The sequence below is a fragment of the Solenopsis invicta genome, chromosome 5 (assembly GCF_016802725.1).
Source record: "Solenopsis invicta isolate M01_SB chromosome 5, UNIL_Sinv_3.0, whole genome shotgun sequence".
NCBI lineage: Eukaryota > Metazoa > Arthropoda > Insecta > Hymenoptera > Formicidae > Solenopsis > Solenopsis invicta.
The window spans coordinates 12781703-12803694 of record NC_052668.1 but is presented as its reverse complement, the minus strand read 5'-3'; the positions used below and the strand labels follow the sequence as shown (position 1 = coordinate 12803694).

Here is a 21992-nt window from a genome sequence, read left to right as displayed (position 1 = left end):
TAATCTTTGTCTGATAAAAGTTGTAGGACTTAAATTTTTGAATTTATCAGTTTTGGAGTTATAGAAAGAAATGAATTGTAAATTAAGTTTCAGGAAATACAGTTAATAAATAGAACAATTTATTGATTTCAAATAAATCTCAATAAAATGTTAATTTTAAACTAAGGTATAAAAATATTTAATATAGGAATCGATAAAAAAATTTGAATTTTTTACATTAACTTTAAAAAATTATATATTCTGTTTCCTAAATGAGAACATCTTTCAACGTATCACACTTCGACTGGACAGTTATGTGGAGAATCAAATTGCGTGTCAGCTAATAAACCTATATATATTCAAGTGAAAGAGAAATTGATTTATCGATTTATTGATACGCAGCCCGTGTCATATTTGCGTCATATGAAGAGAAAAACCACATCTCGATCGATTTTGCACACGTGTGCTATAAAATCTTGGAAATACATCACGAGAATACATCATTATTTTTCCTCAAGTTTCAGAATTTGACAATTAAAAGCGCCAAACATTTTAAAATCATAAATTTTTATTGTAATTTTCAATCTTCTTTAAAAACATAATTATAAAGTTTTACGTGTTTATTGATTATTGTTCAATAATTTTCATACAAGTTAACATTTCAAGGATTTTTAAAAATTATTTGTTTACTATTAAAAAATGTATGATATTATTTTAATTAGAAAATAATTTATTATAAACAACGTGAAAAGCGCCGATGAAACTATATATTATAAAATCAATCGATATCTTACACGGATTCCATCAATTCTACTTAACAAAAGTAATCAAGGCTTCCACTGTTATTCTATTTAAGAATGGATAGGTTTATAGCTTGTCTCTGTGATTCTTTGATAATATTAATGTTTCATGAATATTGCTGTTTACTTCACATTAAGCCATGCAATTTGATATGGTAGGTGTAAACGCGTGGAACTCTAAGTTGCAAATTACTTTTTTTATTATATATATATATGCATTTAATAAAGAATTTCTTTGATCTATTATTAAATTTGTCATAAATATAATTTTGCGAATCGGGAGTGTATTGACTTCGCGAATTATACGACATATCATGGTATCTTATCACCCCACACGTATCTCACGAATCCCGACTTTCCTGTATACCTTTTTCTGCTCTGCATAATTCAATATACAATATGTCAGATTCAAGAAATATATTATGGAGTTTAGATTTATATACCACAGTATATATAATAAATATATTATATGTAATATACATTTCTACGTGTATTCTCATTTTCTACCATAAAATTCTAGCAATTCTCTTCTTACATCTACACGCTCTCAAACGTCTTTCTTTTTTTTTTAGATTGACCGCAATTTAATTCATTACTTTGCATTATAAATGACTTATTTACTGTGTACCATTATGCTGTAACCAATCTATAACTAATTCATTCCACTTCGTTTCGCAGCAAAATTGAACTAACTTGCGATGCTCGAATGTTATCATTACATTATGTTACATCTTTTATATATGCACTTTTTAACGTATTTTTATCTTCTGTATTTGTTTAATATCGATACATTCTACATATATTTTTACCTCTTCAATGTGTTAATAAGTTTTTTTTATGTATTAATTTCTTATATGTCATTTCTTCTTCTGTATTTCTACTAATGTAATTAATATTCAGACATCATGTCAGATATTCAACTGCAGCCTCACCTATCGCATGCTTTGATACTCTTTATTTGAAGCCTGATTATATTGTTTCTTATAAAATTATATAAACATGTTTCAAACTTACTTGTACATCTTCGGTATGTTACAATTCAGAATGTGTTGCTTACATAAATATAATGATGTTTATGTATTTCACATAAACATCAAACCATGTTGTATTTGAAATAAATATTCAGTCTAGATCCGACCACCACTGTGTTTAGATCATACATATTGCGTGCCTCGACTCAAATCAGCATCCTTATAATCTCACTGCATTGTAAGTCATGGTTTTGAATTTTCTATACCGATATAATGAGTGTTATTATATTGGTAAATATATATAAAAATTGTTTCTGTTAATTTTTCCATATAAAATAATGTAATCTGACGACACAATAGACTAGAAAAGATGTTTGTAAGATCGAGACATTGCTTACAATTAGTGTGAGTTTTCTACTATCACTGACAATTTTCTTAATTATGTACTCGCGTCATCACTCTACGTTTCGAACTAAAATCATTATATTTATGTAAACGACACATTCTGAATTGTAACATAGTCCATGAAGATGGACAAGTAAGTCCAAAACATGTTTATGTAATTTTATACGAAGTCTGCTTAGACAAACACTGTATTAAATTTTAATTTATTATTGATAGATCTTTATTTGGCTCGACTCAGCTTTGTTTGTCACTGGTTATATTTTGTTGTTAAATATTTCAAGCCTAAAAGTAAATACTAACTTTATTATATTGCTTCTGTTTAATTTATTATTATTTTATATTTAATCGTGTAAGGTAAACTAAATAAAGCTATTATTATTATAAACCATATAAAATAGGAGGAAATACAAATGATACATATGATTGAAAAGAGTAACTTATTGCATGCATAGCAATAAATATTGTGCTTCCAACAATCGCATTGATTTCCAGTGATAAAAATTAACATAATTACGTTTTGTTAAATTAATAATTTTATCTTGCGTTGCATTTAAAGAAGTTGTATCAATCATATCAATTTATCACATATTTGTATGCCCAGTTAATTTACAAATATGCGAAATTGACGGATTTGTATTTTTATATATCAATATTTTCGTCCTTCTATTTTGTTTTCTGTCTTTTTTCACAATTAGTAAAATTATAATTATAATAATTATCCTAGTGAATTAAATCTTTAATAGAGTATCCTAATATACTTGATACCAAATGTCGAGAAAATTTTCATAAGTTACAATCAAGAATTATTTGTGACGCGCAGAAAATTTAAAATAATTAAAACAAAAAATAAAAAGGGCCGCTATTTAAGAACTGCTTTTTATACAAACTGCTCGTGATAGTACTCGATATTGCAATCACTTTTAGCAACATTTTATATGAAATTATTTATATTACTTTGTATTTTTAACTTATTCTTATTGCTAAATCTGCAAATATTTAACATTATGTTAAATATTTGCCTACGGGTATTCAGCTTTTCATAGTTCATATACTGAGTACTTAAATAAATACTTGGACAATTTTACTAGATATGGTCCGTTACCATAATTTAAGAGCAGCAGCATTATGCTTAAAGTACACTGAAAAAATGTAACTATTACCAAATTTGATAATAAGGATTATGCGTAATTCTGTTCCGTCTTTTTCTTTAATGTTACACTAATAAAAGAATTTAGCAATAATTACTTTATTATTATAATTAAAAAAAAAAAAACAGAACAGAGTCCGTACAATTCTCGTTACTTTGCATTTGCGCTCATTGACGTGCCGCGCGTGGCAGCACCGACTGGAAAAGTCCTAACAATTCTTTATATTCTTCGAGAGCTTCTTAATATACAAATAAATTAAAGTTGTTATATCCGATAAAGTCATTAATAACTTCTATTGCAGCTGCGATACTATATGAAGATCATATATTACAGTTATCAATATTGCGATTAAGATTGAAGAACATTATAACTTTAATTTTGAACATTATGACTTTAGAAATTAATTTTGATTTAAATTTAGATTTAAAATTTAAAATTTAAAGTAAAAAAAAGAATATATATAAAAGTGCATTCTGTAATAATTCAGTAAAAATCTAAATTTAAATGTAAATTTAAGATAAGTTAAATTATTTTTATCCAGATTGAAATAAAAAATTCTTTCAAATCTAATTGAAATTTAAGCGAATTTGTACAAGTTTCTGGAAAGCTTATCTAAAAAGCTGATCTCTGTTAATTCTACTTTATTCGCTTATCGACCGAGAGAACTGCAAGTATTCCCCTTCACCGTGGACCACGGGCATGGCAGTAGTGGCGCTGCGGATCAATCGGACCAGCCGGATCATTCGGGTACGGTGCCGCCTTTACTGTTTCCGTCCATTATTTCCCGCGAGTATACGTAGAATTTTTTCCTTATACGCGCAATCAACTGTGCGCATGCATTTACGCCTTCGTGACGCAAGTCAAAGAGATCAGTATAATAAAAGATTCAAGATCGCGGATGCAGTCGGAGACGAAACGAGTTGTACCCCGGAGAATGGGGTGATGGCGGTACTGCGGATGCACCGCGCAACCCTTGCCCGAGGCAAGATGTGCATCGGTCTATCCTCGGCCACCGCCACGCCGCATGCAATTCTATCATCGGCTTGTCGATTTTCTCACTTCTTATTTTCTCACTTTAATTGACCTCCGTCATCTATTTTTAGTTCCTCGATCGTGCAATTACAGCACTTATAAGTTAAAGAAACTTTTAATTTACATGATTGTTAAATTTAAATACGAGGTGTGGCAGAAAAGTCATAAGACTAACTTTTTTTGCAACAATTTTATTTTATTTTTATATAGCAATGTTATCTCTCTCAAAGTAGTTTTCTTAGGCAGTTATACATTGACGGAGGCGTTTTTTTCCAGTCTTCGTTGCACTGCTGGAAGCTTAACTGGAATCATCTTCAGCTTCTCGGTTACGCTCCTTTGGATGTTATCGATAGTACCAAAGATGTCCTTTTAAGTGGTTTTTGATCTTGAGAAACACACACACACACACACACACACACACAAAGTGTCACACAGACTGAGATCTGGCGAATAGGGGGCTGGAGAATCACAGAAATTCCTTCTTTTTTCAAAAAAGGAAAAAAAAATTTTGGAAAAAGAGAAAAAAAGGGATTTTTGTAGTTCTTCAACCTTCCTATTCACCGGATCTCAGTCTGTGTGACTTTTTGTTCCCCAAGATAAAAAAAAACTACTTAAAAGGACGTCATCTTGGTACTATCGATAACATCTAAAGGAGCGTAACCGAAGAGATGAAGATGATTCCAGTTGAGGTCTTCCAGCAGTGCTACGAAGACTGGAAACAATGCCTCCGCTGATGTATAGCTGTCCAAGGAAACTATTTTGAGAGAGATAACATTAATGTATAAAAATAGAACAAAATTGTTGCAAAAAAAGTCAATCTCATTACTTTTTTGCCACACCTTGTATAATAATAATTACAAATTTTTACCAAAAAAAGAAATGATACTTAATTTTGTGATATTTGTCTCACAGGAACTAGTTAAATATACGACGCATCCGTAAATTAATCGATCAGTCCGAATTATATTTAAAATATTTGTATTCCTGATATTACTCTGTATACATGCTAACTTATTACAATACTCGACGCAAATTATCTTTGACAAGCAAAACTGGCATTTAACTGGCGTTAAATACAGATTTATTTTAATATTATCAGCATTATATAACGTAATGATCAATTGCAATTTAAAGAATTTTGCGAATAAAGATTCCATAGTTTAATTATTAAATTGTTTCAAGTTCGCAATATTTGTTAAAAATCGTAATCAATTAGAAAATCTTATTAACATCTCGAGTTTTTTAATTCAATGCCTTTTTATTCTGTCATGCCGTTATACTTTGGCATACATTTCCTATATTCCAAACATTCTCTTTTCTCGGTGAGATTGAAGAGAAATACATTTTACTTGATATAATATGACATAAATATGATGCTCAGTTTTTCTTTTCACTGAAGAAAGAGTTTGTTTAATTAAAATTATCGTGTGTTCTACCATTATTTAACCGTAGAAATATTTTGCACGTATAATTATCATGTATGTACAAATACAATATTCTTATTGTACATACATTGCTCTCGCTCGTGAACATTTTTGCTCAGCTTAAAATATCTCTCGTTGCTAATATCTTATAATGTTGATTTCTTCGAAAAATATAAATAACAATTTTATTTGATAACACAAACATTTGATCACACAAACACACGCCGACAAGCAAACATACTTTGTAAAATAATATTTAATTTGAGGTACCACTAAGATAATTGAAAGATTTAAATATTTTTACAATTTTTTATTTTAACCCATTTTTATAAATTTGTATTTTTTCACATGAAATAAATCCGTCGCGTTGTGTAAATCTATTAAATTCTTTTAGATGTGTTTTTTTAGGAAAAGGTAACATGTTTAATTTAATATTAAATATTCAGTGTTAATTTAATATTACATATTTTTCAATTAAAGATATAAAAACTTCAAAAGATAGAAAAAATGTTTCTTTTGGGAATTTATTTTTTAAACAAAATCAATTAATATTAAACTTTGTACCTATACTTTCACTACAATTTTTATATTTTTTAAATTAAAAATTTGCTATTACTTTCTCGTGGTCTTTATATACTGATCATTAACTTACAAAAAAGTACTTAAAAGTGGTAGGATATATATATATATATATATATATATTTATATATATATATACATATATATAGTATCTCTTCTGAACATTTAAAACCATTAAACTACCAAAACTATTCTTATTCGATTGAAGTATGGCTATCGTTAAAACTAAAATTTCAAAAAATACTCAAATTTCACAAAATGACAATTTTTGTAAGAAATTTTTGATGTAATAATCTTGTAATTGTTTTTTTTTTATGAACAAAAGTAATAAGTACTTAATAATAATTGTAATTTCAATGAAAGAGGAACATATGATGTAGTTGCAAAAAACTTATGTCGATATTTCTAATATCGTTAGTTTCTAAAAATTTATCCTGCATTAGTAAAAACATAGTTTCGTAAAAAACGAGTTTAAAAGATTTAAGTATACTTTTTTGTATATACTATATCTAGTTTATAATTTTTATTCCTTATATCTAATCAACAATTTCAAGTCAGATAAATCTCCTAATGTCTTGATTAATACTCGTGTTTAAAATTTTTTACAAAAATTCTCGATATTCCAGCCTCCTTTGTCGCTTGCAGCACGCGTCGCTTTGCTTGCTTGCAAATCAACTTTGTCGGTGAATACTTTTTATTACAATTTATTATCCATTTTCGACTCTCATTACTTTATTTTTGAAAAAATTTTAAAGATTGTAATAACAGCAATTTATGCTGTTTAATGTTCTATATATTCTACATTTCAAATCTTATTTTACAACTAGATTTAAATCAAGTAACTATAAACAATGTAAAGATGAAAAAAAAATAAATCTTTGTAATAATAATTTTTGAGTGAATTTTGGCAAATTCCAGCTTGTACATAAACTACGCGTTGTATATTTATTGATTTTAAAACATTTTTTTTATCTTTATGCTAATTAATTTTATTCTTTTTATTCGCGTCTGTTATTATTATCATGATTCATTATATAAGCTTGTTCCTTTGATATCCACTTTTTTTTAATTAAAAAATCTGACATTTATTCTATTATAATTAGATTCAGTATTGCGCAATACGACATGGATTTTGCCATCGAAATCTCAATTGGAAAGGACAGGCTTGACAAAGTTCTGCAGTGTCCACCTCGTCATTCCTAGATCAATATTACCCAATGCTATTGCACTGGCAATTTATGCATAACAAATGTTTGACGAAGGGACGTGAAATTCCGTTCCAACTTGGTTTTAACATCATGTGTGCTTCGTAAAGACAATAACTCTTTCTCAGTAATGAATGGGCATAATTTAAAGACATCTAACAAAATTTCTATTAGTCTTTTAGAAACCAAAATTTATGTATTTTAAATTCATCAGATTTATAATGGATTAATTGATATATTTTTATGTATAGAGAACGAAAAAGAGAAATCACAGTTTTCAATCTTCGAACAGTTTTCACTCTTGACCGCAATTCGTGTACTGAATTACATTCTCGAGTTTTAGTTCAAATTTTCTATAATTAATTATTATTTTAGCTTAATTATTTATTTAATGGGTTAATTTTTTTATTTAATTAATTTAAAATTGTTAATTATTATCTTTTTTTCTATATCGCGTAACTCATACATTTTACAGAAAAATAATTCAACGTAAATGTTTTTTTTTGCATTGTATCAGGAAATAAAGTTTTACACTATGTAGAATTATGTGCATAATATAATAAGCATATATTTTTCTGTTAGAAATTTGCAATGTTCATTTGAAATTGTTAATTATTATCTTTTTTTCTATATCGCGTAACTCATACATTTTGCAGAAAAATAATTCAACGTAAATGTTTTTTTTTGCATTGTATCAGGAAATAAAGTTTTACACTATGTAGAATTATGTGCATAATATAATAAGCATATATTTTTCTGTTAGAAATTTGCAATGTTCATTTGAAATTGTTAATTATTATCTTTTTTTCTATATCGCGTAACTCATACATTTTGCAGAAAAATAATTCAACGTAAATGTTTTTTTGCATTGTATCAGGAAATAAAGTTTTACACTATGTAGAATTATGTGCATAATATAATAAGCATATATTTTTCTGTTAGAAATTTGCAATGTTCATTTGAAATTGTTAATTATTATCTTTTTTTTATATGCAAAAGAAAGAAAGAAGAAACACACAGAATCTAAACAAAAGAAATTGGTATCACGCGAATGTATCACCTCTTCAATCAATATTATGTTGAATATTGTTTAAAATATGTCGTCTATAAAACTACAATTTAAAGATATCATCACATTTATTTACTGCATGGTGTGCAAATGAGAGGAGAAGGAGACAATGAAAGAGAAGAATACACGCACGCGTATATGTGTGTGTGCGTTTTGCGTTTGCGCGCGCGCGTGTGTACGGTGTGTGCGTACACAATAAATAATAATTAGGTAATTATTTATTATTTACTGCATTGACTAAAATCCTCTGTGAGATATATCAAATTAGGTTAACATCCAATTTCTTCTTAACCCGTAGTTTCTACACATTTTTTAAAGAAATAAGACTATCTTCTTAGAAAAGAATTTCTGAATATCTTCGTGAAAAATTAAAGTCTGTAATTAAGCGAAATTCCGCGTGCAAAGTATTGGAACATTTGACAAAAAGTTTATGCCTCAGCTCTCAATATTCCTCTACTAAAGTTTCTTCGCTACCTTCTGCGAAGAAGAGCGCAAAATGTAGCTCCCGTTGTTTTCGATCTATCTTCGATACCGTTTCGGCTTTACATGTTTGTTGTCTCATAACTTACAAGTTGGGCAAGTTAATATTTTTTAAATAAATTATAGTTATTGGCTTTTAAAACTAATTTAATTACGTCAAAAATTAGATAAACAAAGAACTAATTAAAAGATTACATTAAAATTAAATTAACTTAAATTAAATTAACAGTTAAATTTGAAAAATATTATTCATATTAAATTATAAATTTATAATTCTTTCAAATTACTCAAAGCAATTATAATAAGTATATAGTTCATCAAAGTTTTAATATTTAATTTGTAAATTATGTTGATATAAAATAACAGTAAAGTATTCTTTATGTAGGAATGTATTTTTTTATCATTTTTCTTTCGTCTTTCATGTAGATAAATTTTCAATTTATAAAAGAAATCAATAAATTTAAGCTTGAACTTTAAAAATAATTAGTTAAAATTAAAAATTAAATCATTAAAAATTAATTAAGTTAAAGTTAAAAGTTATTAAGTTTTAAACTTTATTATTTGACTTTTAATTTTTTATTTAGTTATTACCAATCCTGATAAATTATTAAAATGATCTATCTATAAAATCTTTTTACGTTTATTGCATCTCAGTAAAATTTATTCTAATTGAAACAATATAAAGCCTTTGCCTGGGTTTGTCTTTAACATTTTTTAATTTCTTACTCTCTCTGACTGTGCTTGCTAGACGATGATATTTTGCCTTACATTCTGCTTATCAATGAGCTCCATGCTGCCTTGATATTTAATTTGATGATATACTTCCAAATTCAATCTCAATTTTGGATATATAATTTACACTCATCAACAAAAGTGAAAATTCAAATATCTATAATTCTGTTTATGTTGTTTCTCTATATTTGTTCCCAAATTTGCTAAAAATATTTCGAAACAGGTCCGGCAACTTTCGCCCGTGGAATTTTTGGCTGTGATGAAGGGAAGTAATTTTATATTTTCTTAATTATTTTGTGTTTTTTGTGGTCGTTCTTTTTTTTACAACTGCGAATTGCGACGATTGATGTCGGTTCCTTCTGACAAATTCATTTATTGCTTCGTCCAAATTTTGGCCTAGATTCTTTGCTAAATCCTTATGAATATGTATAATAGTACAGTCACAATGTTCAGTCGCTTTTGTGTCATGCTTGCATCCAAGCGGTTGACATCCGCCCAAAATATTTAAAAAAATTCACAGTTGACTTTTAATCCAATTCTTGGATTTCTAAACTAATTGTTAAATTTTTGAAATACTCCACGAGTCCACACTATAGTTGCTATAGGCCTGGCTCGAAGTATAACTATGTCACTATAATTTAACTCGAAGAAAAAAACTATGTCACTGTACATTTAATAATTTGTTAAATACAATTGTGCACCACGTTTTGCGCCAAACTTTTATTTGTTTTTCTTTTTTGCTGGTACTTTTGTAACAACTTTATTATTCCAAATTTGTAAAAATGAATCCCTTGCAGAAAATAAAATTTTATGAATTTATTTCTGTAAACAAAATTATTTTAATAATACGTATAAGCATTATGCATAACAATTTTATACATATGTACAATATTCTGAACAATGCATTTACAAAATGTAGATACCAGGAAAGACATAAATAAATAATGTCTCTTTGTTTTTCAATTTTTATGTATATTATTTTTTTTAAATAAAAATAAAAATTATAGTTGCCAATAATACGCATGCCCATTTTATTTTCGCGTTATATATGCCAATCATAGTAGTAATTTATTTTAATCGTTTATTGAATAAGTAGAATCGATGCCAAGATGATGTTGAAGCTAGCAGCGGATTCGCAGCAGCAGATTCGTCAAAGCAGGGATTCTCATTCAAAATAAAATACATAAGAAACTTTGACATATAAAGGCAAACTAGCAAGTAACTGCACGAAATACACTTATACGCTTCTAAATAGATTAGACTATCCAGAACAATTAACAAAAATGCGCAGGTCTACTAAATTGTTTAAATTATATAACGAGTTATTGCAGAAACAAGGGAAGGAAGCCTCGGTCGGGGCTGCAAATTTTTTTAGAACATTACTGTAGGCTTCTAAATCAAGCCTACCGCGACTAGTAAGAAAAATTAAAAAAAAATGCGCACGGCTACGAAAAATTATTTAAACAATATAAAATTTATTGCAAAAACAGGAAAACAAAACCTCGGTCGGGGCTGCAAATTTTTTTAGAACATCATTATAGCCTTCTAAATAAATCTCGACTAATGAGAAAAATTAAAAAAAATGCGCTTGGCTACGAAAAATTATTTAAACAATATAAAATTTATTGCAAAAACAGAAAAACGAAGTCTCGGTCGGGGCTGCAAATTTTTTTAAAACATTATTGTAGGCTTCTAAATCAATCCCGACTAGTAAGAAAAATTTAAAAAAATGCGCACGGCTACGAAAAATTATTTAAACAATATAAAATTTATTGCGAAAACAGGAAAACGAAACCTCGGTCGGGGCTGCAAATTTTTTTAGAACATCATTATAGCCTTCTAAATAAATCTCAACTAATGAAAAAAATTAAACAAAATGTGCACGGCTACGAAAAATTATTTAAACAATATAAAATTTATTGCAATAACAGGAAAACGAAACCTCGGAGAAACGCCTAGACGGCAGGAATCAAACTGCGGCTCGGCGTGGTGCGTAAAAAATTATTAAAAATGTAATGATACTAATGATAATAATGTACTCTCATATGCACCTCTTTCACCACCGATTTCCTAGATCGAGAGCATGCACATGCGAGACAGATCCTTGCAAGTGGTTGACACGAGGGGCCATTCACTCAACTATTTGATGTACACGTGATTATAAAGTACAGTTGATTACAACTGATTACAGTTGATTACGATGTGATTACAACTACTAAAGTGATTTTATACGACTGTGTGAAATCGATTGTGATCACAGCTGATTTCATTGTGATTACAAATGATATCACAGTGATTACAAATGATATCATTGTGATTGCAGTGATTACAAATGATTTTATTGTGATTGCAAATGATTTCAATAGTATTACTTGTTATTATTGCTAATTTCAATGTAAATATTGTTACAAATTTATCATAATTTTAAATTATAATATATAATAATAGAAATCATTAATTAATGCTTTAAATAATTTTAATATGATTGATTAGATTTTATTTAACTTTTAAAGCAACATGCCAATTCTTTAAAAAGTTTAAAAAAATAATATATATAATATTACACAGTGCTCCCACAATATTTTTATTGCCTTTAATTCGCGCAGTGTCATTGGAGCATTCTCTTGCCTTTCAGAATTTTTTTTCCATATGCAAATCCAAGGACAAAACCTATTAAGCATTTTTTTATCTAACCGACGGTTAAATTTAGCGGCCTGTTCTTACTATTATTATGCCTATGGAACTTTCTCATGTCTGTCTGACACCCGACGTGCGTCGTATACCCATAGATTGCTATACCGGTTCCGCCTACCGTTGTATTCGGCGCAGAAGATGTGAATAATTAAATTATTAAAGAGTAGTGTCTAGATCGAGTCAAGGTCATTAAGAGAAGGAATCAAGAAAATCCGGTCTATGAGATCAGACTTTATTATTCTGGTCGATTGCATCATAATCGGCCGCCAGACTAATTAATTTCCGTGATTTGAGTAAATAAAATAAAATCTTTAATTCAAATGATGGGCATAAAACCCCGGGTTTAGAAGATTACAGGATCGAGTACTAAATGGCCTAGAAGAATAAGAACCGAGCGTGAGACGTGCGCTTCCGCACGCGTGAACGGACGAGAAATTCCGATTTTTTCATAAATGTATCCGTTGCAAATTTTGCAATTAGCATATCCATCGACCGAGACTTTTGGTCGCGTTGCGTTATGCACAGGCCGCTTATTCGTGCTTACATAAAAGCGCGTCTTGCCTGACCGTTAAAGCTCAATGCACGATTGCAACATGCACATCGAGTGGTGTCAACCCGAAGGGCCATTCACTAATGAAATGAGGTGTACACCTAATTTGTAATAACGTGTAATCAATAGTGAAATCAATTCGTAATCACGTGTAATCTTGCAATATATTTTGAAATCATTTAAATGAAACTAAAAGCGTAATCAGTGTAATCAAAGAAAAATAAGTGAGAAATCACGTGAAATCATTGCGAGTCGTTTGAAATCAGAACGAAATCAGTCTTGGTAACATGCGACCATGAGACGCTTATGCGTGTGCGCATAAGGACTTCGCGCACGTCGGGTGTCAGACAGACACGAGAAAGTTCCATAGGCATAATAATAATAAGAACAGGCCGCTAAATTTAACCGTCGGTTAGATAAAAAAATGCTAATTGGTTTTGTCCTTGGATTTGCATACGGAAAAAGAATTCTGGAAGGCAAGAGAATGCTCCAATAACACTGCGCGAATTAAAGGCAATAAAAATTGTGGGAGCACTGTGCCATTGGTATTCTGTAGATAATAAGGAAGAATGCTTAAATCCAGTGCAAATGGAAATACAAGGGTACATAGATGTTAAACAATATGTTATAACTATTTCAGCTCCATGCATGACTGATTTAAACTTAAGACTAAGCCGTGATGTTTTTGAAAAGATAAAAAAGTATTTATAATTATTATATAATACTTTTATAACTTTGTTATGATATCATATTTTTATAACTTTTTTATGATTATTATAACAAGCTACTTTGTGAATTAAATAAAGTTTATGAATACTATAAAATACTTTTTATTTTCTTACTTTTTCATGATGTACATTTAATAAATACTCGTAATATTATATATAATATTATATATATTATTTTTTTAAACTTTTTAAAGAATTGGCATGTTGCTTTAAAAGTTAAATAAAATCTAATCAATCATATTAAAATTATTTAAAGCATTAATTAATGATTTCTATTATTATATATTATAATTTAAAATTATGATACATTGGTAACAATATTTACATTGAAATTAGCAATAATAACAAGTAATACTATTGAAATCATTTGCAATCACAATAAAATCATTTGTAATCACTGCAATCACAATGATATCATTTGTAATCACTGTGATATCATTTGTAATCACAATGAAATCAGCTGTGATCACAATCGATTTCACACAGTCGTATAAAATCACTTTAGTAGTTGTAATCACATCGTAATCAACTGTAATCAGTTGTAATCAACTGTACTTTATAATCACGTGTACATCAAATAGCTGAGTGAATGGCCCCTCGTGTCAACCACTTGCAAGGATCTGTCTCGCATGTGCATGCTCTCGATCTAGGAAATCGGTGGTGAAAGAGGTGCATATGAGAGTACATTATTATCATTAGTATCATTACATTTTTAATAATTTTTTACGCACCACGCCGAGCCGCAGTTTGATTCCTGCCGTCTAGGCGTTTCTCCGAGGTTTCGTTTTCCTGTTATTGCAATAAATTTTATATTGTTTAAATAATTTTTCGTAGCCGTGCACATTTTTTTTAATTTTTTTCATTAGTTGAGATTTATTTAGAAGGCTATAATGATGTTCTAAAAAAATTTGCAGCCCCGACCGAGACTTCGTTTTTCTGTTTTTGCAATAAATTTTATATTGTTTAAATAATTTTTCGTAGCCAAGCGCATTTTTTTTAATTTTTCTCATTAGTCGAGATTTATTTAGAAGGCTATAATGATGTTCTAAAAAAATTTGCAGCCCCGATCGAGGTTTCGTTTTCCTGTTTTTGCAATAAATTTTATATTGTTTAAATAATTTTTCGTAGCCGTGCGCATTTTTTTTTTATTTTTCTTACTAGTCGCGGTAGGCTTGATTTAGAAGCCTACAGTAATGTTCTAAAAAAATTTGCAGCCCCGACCGAGGCTTCCTTCCCTTGTTTCTGCAATAACTCGTTATATGATTTAAACAATTTAGTAGACCTGCGCATTTTTGTTAATTGTTCTGGATAGTCTAATCTATTTAGAAGCGTATAAGTGTATTTCGTGCAGTTACTTGCTAGTTTGCCTTTATATGTCAAAATTTCTTATGTATTTTATTTTGAATGAGAATCCCTGCTTTGACGAATCTGCTGCTGCGAATCCGCTGCTAGCTTCAACATCATGATGTCAAGTGTTTTGACCGCATTTTAGATCGATTATCTTCGGTATACGTATGCATGGGAATATATTAACGAAAATATCTATACTTCGCAAACATTAAATGCCAAGCTATTGATATGATCACATACGTGATTTACATATGACAATCGAAGTAGCAAAATGATTGACAAAGCGCGACGTAACACCGGAATCGCGAATTGGGAGCATGAGAATAAAGCCTGCCGCAGACGATACGTTTTTTCTTACGGGATTGCTTAAGTGCTCCTATACTGGCAGTCTTACGTGCTCCCGTACTGGAAATGGGTAGCTTACGGGCTACGCTACTGGCTCGCGTACTGGATTTTCGTAATAGATCATGTCCTATTTTTCTTACGTGATTCTGTACTGATTTATTGTGAAAGCCAATCAGGACGCAGTCTGTATAGGTTATACTGGGTTATACCAGGTTATACTGTCGAAGTGTTGTCAAAGTTCAAACGTGAATTCACTTCGCAAACATGACGTCGTGCAAAAATGAAAAAACTTCAAAATAGTCCAAAAAAAGTATTTTATGTTTAATAGAGGCCTACTAATAGGAACCATGTTTATATGCGATAAACACACCAAATTACCATAATAAGCACAGTAAAAATAAGGCATTAAAGAATGTATTGACTGTCGACTCCATAAACGTCGGCGATATTTATTTTGTTGTCGCAATTTTTCAATAATTAAAAATAATGCAATAGCAATTTTACGACAATGTACAACTGTTGCAATAATTTCATCCATCTCATCTATCTCATCCATATTTAAGCGTGCCGCTTCTATGAAACAAATTTCAGTTGCTCAGCCCGTACGAAAACTCACACCGTGTGAAGCCACGGCCAGTAGCACTGCCAGTACCATTGTCCGTACGGTAGCAAGTAAGAAAATCCAGTTAGAAATCCAGTAAGAAAAAACGTATCGTCTGCGGCAGGCTTAAGTGTGCGTTTTATCGAAACGAAACAATTGATTTTGAGAAAGCGAATCGTATAACTCTTGGTTTTTGCAACCTACCACTTCCGTCGCTTGCTCGCACAAGAGCTCTGTGCTTTTTAGGGCAACCGACACAACGGGCGGGGGGTTTCGTTGACGGTCGTCATTTTACGCCGGGCGGCGCAAAGCTTATAAGTAGGACATTCGCTGAAGCATCTCGGTATTTCGTAGTGAACTCGCCATCAGGTCGGACCATCCATCCAGAAGAGTTACCGTCACGTATCCTTGTGTTTCTTGTCGATCTTACTCCGTGCCAAGGTACTCGCAAACTCACCCAAGTACACTCGTCGCTTAATTCGTAAGTCATTGCTTTATCATTTTTTTTCTCATCTTTTGAACATTTATTTGACAATTACACATAGCACATTAAAACATAATATACATAATAAGTTAAAACATAGCTATCATTAAAAAATTAAAAAAGAGATATTAGTAGTATGCTAATTCCAAATATTTAGTTGCAATCAACAAAATTTTCGTAAAATCTTTATTCTAAAATTTTTCTCTTTGGAATCTGCGTAAAATAAAAAATTATTTTGAATTAACGAATCATGCTATAAAGTGCCACATATTTGTGTTTCTTTAAGAAGAAATGAAAGAATAACTACAATCCGAGTTGAGCATTATTCATTATTTTTTGAATAATTTTTTATTTAGATAATTATTTAGATAAAATTTTATTCGTTATTTGCGTTACTCGTTATTTATATTATAAACATTATTTATTATTCGCGTTATTCATTATTAGCACATTTTTTTTCTTTTATTATTATCTGCATGTTAATTTTTTTTTTCTAATAAAATATTTCTAATATAAAAACACATTGCAAAAATCAATTTTGTAATTCATTGTTATAAACAAATTACTAAAAATTAATTGTAAAAATATTAATAACGCTAATTGATTCTATAAAGAAAATTACTAAAGAAATATTTATAATCTTTTCTTAAATTGTTCTCCACTTATGTGAAGATAATAATAAGTAATATAAATTATTAAACAAATTTCAAGGACTGTCTTAAGTAAATAATAATAATATAAATCAATGCAAATAACAACGCGTTAATAACTAAAAAAATTTTATTGCTTTTATAACGTAATGATGAATAATAAAGGTCTTTTTACAAATTATTTTGCTATTCTATTTGCCTTGATAATCTCATTAATATTATTACATCTACCATCATATAAATAATTAAATTTTTTTTATAAATAGACAATTAAAGTTAGCAAACATGTATAAATTATTCTTAAATCGTTTTTTTATTATATAAAGAATAATTTGTTTATTACAATTTCTTGCAAAATTAACTTTTGTAATGTTTTTTATGTCAAAAATATTTCTTCATTCTTTCGTTTTATTTTTAATTGTTGTTTAATTGCAAAATTGATTTTGCGAGTTAATTTGCAATATGACTTTTTTTATCAGAAATATTTTTTTTGTTACTATTTGCCAACTATTTTTCGTTTTGCTTAAGCTTTAATAAGTTAATCTGTTTATTAATCTATTAAAGCCCATGACCAGACCAGCAAAGCTAGCTAAAAAACATTTGGAAATAGGACTGGGGCATAAACAATATTACTGACATAAAAAGTATCTTTCTTCCAACTAATTGTTATAAGCGACTTATTAAAAATTGACTGTAGAAAAATGTATTGCGTCAGTTAATTCTATAAAAAATTACAGAAAAAATATATATGAGTCTTTCTTAAATCATTCATATTTTATGCAAATAAAATGATATACTATAAAATAATTAATATCTATTTCTGTTCATTATCATTAACAGAATGATAATGAACCGGATCATTAGTAAAAATTGTCATAAAAAGCATGTTGCAAAAATCAATTTTGCAATTAATTTGCTTATAATAATTATGATAATTATAACAAGTAAGAAAGAGATATCTCTTCATATATATCTCTTCAATAATTTTTTTCGTGAAATCGATTGACGCAATAAGTTTTCTTCTACAGTAAATTTTTAATAATTTGTTTATAACAATTATTTGTAGTAATTAATTTTTGAAAATGTTTTTTATGTCAGTAATATTTTTTTATGCATCAATCCTATTTTCAAATGTTATTTTTTAGTTATTTTTGCTGGTTTAGCTATGCGCTTTAATAAGTTATACATTTATCAAAAAATTTAATACTATACACTGGTTTATAATTTCTTTAAAAGTTTTAAAATTATGTTTAGGCATACATTGAAAGAAAAAAAATTGTTGCAATTGTCATAATTTAACTATAATAATTTATAATTATTTTGGTGCCAACTGTAAAATAGTTGTTTTAATGATGCAAACTATAGTCTTTAGTTATTATTACTAAGTAAATAATAAGCAAATGTTGAAAAATATTTATAGTCACAATAATTGTGATTGCATTTACTACATAGAAATGTGTATTTTATTTTTAACATCTCAATATTTTCTACATTAATTTTTGAAATTTTTATTGTTTCTAATTTTATTCATAATTGATAACTGTACACATAAGGTTATTATTAATAATATTATGGTATTATTATTATTAATAATATTATATTAATATAATTATTAGTAATATTACAGTAATAATAACTCTAAAAATAGAGTTCCTAATCATAATTATTTTACCATGCAATTATAGTCACAAATATTAAACAATTGTTTCTCAGTATACTGCATACTCTTCTCTTGAAAGCGTTAGTTGCGTTCAGCGGAAATGCAGCTTTGCAACTATTGTAAAATTTTTTTATATGATTCATTTATATATTTAAAACCTACAAGAACTAAGGACAAAACCAATCATATTAAATCATATCTCACAACAGTTTCAAAGTTGCTTTTTTTTTACTAAACGCAGCCATTCTCTCAATTGTTAATTGTTTTAAATGTAAAATTGCACCTTAACATAATAAACCACGCACATGGTGGTGAATTTCTTCTATCCGCTGATGCTTCTTCCCATCTGTCGCGCCAACAAACTTCCCGTATGACACACTTTCTGGAATGGCTGTTTTACTTATTAGAGTGGAATTGAATAGAATCTTATAATAATTTCTAACAAATGATATATGATAAATTATATTATTATTATTAAATTATTATTATTAAGTTATTACTGATTATTTCACTTTAGATGAAACCATGTTTTGCACGCGTTGATCGGTTTACGAATAAATTAAATGTTTTTGCTTGATATTAACATAATGAATAATAAATGTTTAATTTATAAGATTGTTATAAATACTATAAAACTGCATAATATCAAAATGCCTGCAGCTAGTATTTCTGATAATTAAGCATGATATACATTTCTTACGTAAGAATCAATGTCCATAAGCTATTCAAGCTGACTAACCAACTCGATCGTCAATGTACGATACGTGTTTTATGATTCACACAACGTAATTCAAAGATAAAATGCAATAAGGTACGGTATAATAACTCAAGATCAAAGCGGTCCACGTGCTAGCGGGTGAGAGTAATTTCGTCGTAACACAATTATGTTGCAACACTTGCTCGAGTTTCATCTGCATGCAATTCGTGCAACTGAAAGTAAAATTACGGAGAAATGAAAATATAGAAACGAAAAGGTAATGCTGTTGACACGAAAGAAAGCATCGTCCATTGTAGTAAAAAATAATTATAGTGATCATCATATCAAACATCATTATGCCGTTTTCGCATGTTTACATCATTATACATTAATCCCTGTTATTATACGCTTCGAAGAATATGCAAAGATTTATTTCGATCAATTTAATCGTAACCAATTATCGAAAATAATTCCGTTTCTGTAATCTAGAATTAGAAACGTTGAGAAAAATGTTATGATTCGTTAACGACAATTTATTTAAGACAAACTGAACTGCCATGTCTGCGATAATATATTCGAGTTGCAACTCATTGTGCGATTTCATTTTGCAATTTTCATGCGCGTTTACTTTTCGCAATTAGTAGTCTCGCAATCGTATTATTACGAAAGAGCGCATCTCTCTTAAAGAAGCAAAATTTAAGCTATTCCTGAAAGACTCCCCCGTCTTGAATTAAACAATATATCGTTGTGAATTGTGCACGAGCTGTAGTAACTGTTGATTAAATACGGATGCGTACGGTACAATATCACAAACTGAAGAGTACGTACATACATTTCGCCTCAAAAGAAAGTCGTACGTTATTTGTCAGATACTACGTGTAGCATGCGCTCAATCTCGAGAGAAAACGTCACGTGCTGTAGGATTAGTAGGTCAGTGTTCCTCTTTAACTATCCTCCGTTTCTTTCCACTCACCGATAAGCATTCGATTCATTTTCGGTCATTAATAATCTGAAGAACGATCTACATCATTTTCAGTCGGCAATAACATCAACGTGCAATTGAAAAAAAGTATTCCTGCCTTACGAGTTTTCAATTCAATTATCAATAACCCGGAAAACATCAAAGTCTTATGTGGATATTTAAAAGATATTTTATTAAAGATATCTTCAAGATATTTCTAGTATTTCTACAAAATATTGAAATGACGTTTTAAAATACATTTTTAAGACATTTGTCACATAAAATGTGTTTTAAATTTCTTTAAAAGATATCTTCAAGACAGTTTCATCGATATATGACACGATATCTCAAAATACTGCGTAAGATATCTTTTAAATCTCTGAAAGATGTCTTTTTGAAACTTTTTGAAAATAGCAAGACATCTTTTAGAAATCTAAAAGACATTTTTTTGCTTATGTAGGAATTTGTATTCAATTATTGTTTCGTCGCGTTTTCGTTCCTGAGAAACAGACGTAAATTTCTTTCGCAATATCATTTTTTTTGTTTTTTGCAAACACATAACAGATCGTACGTAACAATAATGGATAACAGATGACAAATGTGCTCGTATGCGAATCCAGTTTCTTCATGGACAAAGAAAATCATATTTCGCGATCGCACAATTTCCTTATCCAACGGCAACCGCAGCGAAACGTTATTCCGATCGAAAACGTGAGATGCTACACGATCCTGTCCGAATGACTTGCATCGCCTCAAGCCCCATTATAAAAACTCTAGGAATTTCGATCCGCGATTGGCAATGACCTTAAAGACGCCATTGGCCTGCTTTCCGGAGAACCTGTTCCTGCTTGAACGCAGCATTATTTATGTTCTTTCTCGTTTCTCTTCATCTTCCCTCTACCGTCTTCCCCTTTCTCCGCCACGAACGTATTCTGTCCGACTACATCATGTACCGTTTTGAAGTGCCGCAAGCACTTTTACTAGGATGGCACTTCTCCGTGCCAAGCCTACGTTCCGGAAGAGAAACGCACGCATAAGTGCAGCCTCCGGCACATTGCGAAGCCTGTCCAATTCAGTAGTTTTGATTAACATTTTAACATTTGGTTTTGAGTATTAATTTTGTGATTGTTAAAAGTGTGCCAATTATTGCCATTTTAAATAGCGACTGTTGAGATACTTATTTTGTAGTTTCTCAAATGTAAAATAAATATTTTTTTTTTCATCCTTATTCAAGTAAAAGCTTTAATCTATACAAAATAAGAGCCGCAAATTTGAAAACTTTTGATTATTTAAATATAATGGAAGAAATAAAAATCTTTTACTGTCAATCCTGCAAGATAATGTCCTAAATAATGATCACGCCCTTTCTCCCACGTCCCCGATTACTGCCGCCATATCTAATATTGTCTCTCTATTTACTGTTCGTGTACTCAATATTACCACGCATT

The 21992-nt window shown here is 29.4% G+C and overlaps 1 protein-coding gene across 2 annotated transcripts in view; it reads left to right on the top strand.

Annotated features, from left to right (window-relative positions):
- The first annotated feature begins 16386 nt into the window (after positions 1–16386).
- The window catches only part of LOC105206232 (acyl-CoA Delta(11) desaturase), a 21666-nt gene continuing 16060 nt past the window's right edge, over positions 16387–21992 (top strand). The window contains exon 1 of one of the 2 annotated variants that reach the window (XM_026132616.2): positions 16387–16533. The gene's annotated coding sequence lies outside the window, so the exon portion shown is untranslated. Of the gene's footprint in view, positions 16574–21992 lie in introns of both variants that reach the window. The other variant, XM_026132615.2, reaches the window with a different exon arrangement.